Source organism: Berghia stephanieae, chromosome 9, assembly GCF_034508935.2.
Source record: "Berghia stephanieae isolate SIO BIC M18660-M18661 chromosome 9, UCSD_Bste_1.3, whole genome shotgun sequence".
NCBI lineage: Eukaryota > Metazoa > Mollusca > Gastropoda > Nudibranchia > Aeolidiidae > Berghia > Berghia stephanieae.
The window spans coordinates 25,371,093-25,373,629 of NC_088368.1; positions in this window are offsets into that span (position 1 = coordinate 25,371,093).

The window sequence follows — 2,537 nt, forward strand, 5'->3', positions numbered from 1 at the left end:
AAAATTCCTATCGCTTATACTATTAGTTGTCTTAGAGCATGTATTTGTGCTTCTAGTGGTATGACACTCGCTTTGGGATCGGAAGGTCATGGGTTCGAGCCTCGCTCGGAGCACAGTAGAGTCCTTGGAAAAAGCTCTTGGCTCACATTCTCTCACCGTTCTCAGGTGTAAAATGAATACCTGGCCGTTAACAGTGTTGTCTCTGTCTGAAAAACAAATAGTAATACACTGTATAGCTTAACAGGCGTTGGCTTCCGGCGACAACAGACGTGTTGTGAATGTTTACCTATTTTCTACACATATTTTTATTCATTTATCATTCAATCGTCGGAATTTAAGCCTAATTTTTATTCAAAATGGATGTGAAGTATATATTGTTCCTGATTTTTATATTTATTAGTATATTTATAAGCATAAATGGTGTTTTAGCCTGTGATTTTGCTGCCAAAATAAGCCTATCGATAACTTATACTTCAGAGACTCTCCGATCCCTCCAACCCGTGTCACCCCCACCACCCACTATTGACACATCGTTTATTAAAGTAAGAAAGAGGGGGAGAAAAGGAGGAATAAAAACAAAATTTAACAGACGGCCTTTTCGTCCATTTTTACCCTGTGTAGTGACAGGTAATGTAAGATCACTGAAAAATAAAATTGATGAACTGTTTTCACTGTGTCGTTTTAATAGTGACTATCGTCAAGCCTCCATAATAGCGTTAACAGAGACTTGGCTATCTCCTCACATACCATCATCATGTTTTAATATTGAACAATATTCACTATTTCGAGGAGATCGGACTAATGTAAATAAACGAACTGGGGTGGGGTGTGCACATATATTAACAACAAATGGTGCCACCCCAATAACAGTCAGATAAAGAAAATGTATTGTGACGATTATATTGAATTTATTACTGTTTCGTCACGACCATATTATCTACCCCGAGAATATACTCATGTCATCATCATCAACGTCTACATTCCACCATCATCAGACAACACCACAGCGAAAAATATTTTGAGGAAAGAAATACAGGACATTCAAATTAAGTCACCCGATGCCGTATTGATGGTCACTGGCGATTTTAACCAATGTAACGATTTTACTCTCCCGGGACTTCATCAATACGTGGACTGCGAGACAAGGGACAAAAAAACATTAGATTTATTCCTGTGTAATATTAAATATAGTTATAAATGTTTACCCCGTGCCCCATTAGGTTTATCTAACCACTGCATGCTCTTGCTACTCCCCACCTACCGCCCTGTTTTTAAACGTGTAAAACCAGTAAAGAAAAGTGTACAGATCTGGAACGGAAGTGTGTGTGAAGATTTGCGTGGTTGTTTTGAATGCACTGACTGGAATGTTTTTATCGAATCATGTGATAGTGTGGATGAGCTGAATGACTGTGTGAGTGAGTATTTAAAATTCTGTGAACAGCTAGTGTCTTGTAAAAAAGAAATAAAATATTATCCTAACAACAAGCCTTGGATAACAAAAGATCTAAAACTTTTATTGAACCAAAAGAAAACTCTCTATACTAGTGGAAACAAAAAAGATCTGAAAACAAAACAAAAAGAGATAAAGAGGGTAATATCTAGTTGTAGAGATAAGTACAAAAATAAAATTGAAAAATGCTTTTCTTCTGGGGATATACGGGACACGTGGCGGGGCTTAAAACTGCTGTGAACTATAATCCAAAGCCCACGATTATATCAGAAGATATCGAAATTGAAACTTTAAATAAATTTTATTCACGTTTCGACACAGCAAACAAATTTGATATTGAAAATGAAAAACATAAATTAGACAGGGCTTTGGAAGATGAAATGACTATTGAGGTCAGTGAAGAGGAAACGAGATTCGTATTTTCGAAACTAAACGAGAGGAAGGCTGCTGGGCCGGATGGATTGAAAGGAAAACTATTAAAGGAATGTGCCCACCAGCTTTCCCCCATTATACACATATTTTTAACTGGTCCCTCCAATGCGTTTCGATCCCTGAAATTTGGAAAACTTCAAAAATTATTCCTGTTCCAAAAAAAGAAAAACTTGAAACTATGAACGATCTCAGACCTGTTGCACTGACTTCAATAGTCATGAAATCTTTAGAAAAACTTGTTCTTGTTAAAATTAGGAATCAGTTTATGCCATTGAGTGATAGTCATCAATTTGCTTACAAACCAGGACGTGGCGTAGAGGATGCCATTTTGCTGTTTACAAACAACATCTACAGGCATCTAGATCACGCTAGGAGCTATTGCAGATTGCTTTTTGCAGATTTTTCTTCAGCGTTCAATACAATGCAACCTCAGTTGGTTGTTCAAAAATTGACTAGTCTGAATTTAAACAAGTATATAATTGCTTGGGTGCTCGAATTTCTTACGGAGAGAGCACAATATGTTCAATTAGGACAAAACAAATCTTCCTGTATAACTACAAATACTGGTGCTCCTCAGGGTTGTGTATTGTCCCCTGTATTATTCACAATATACACGAATGACTGTAGAAGTCAAAACCTGAGTGTACCTTTAATA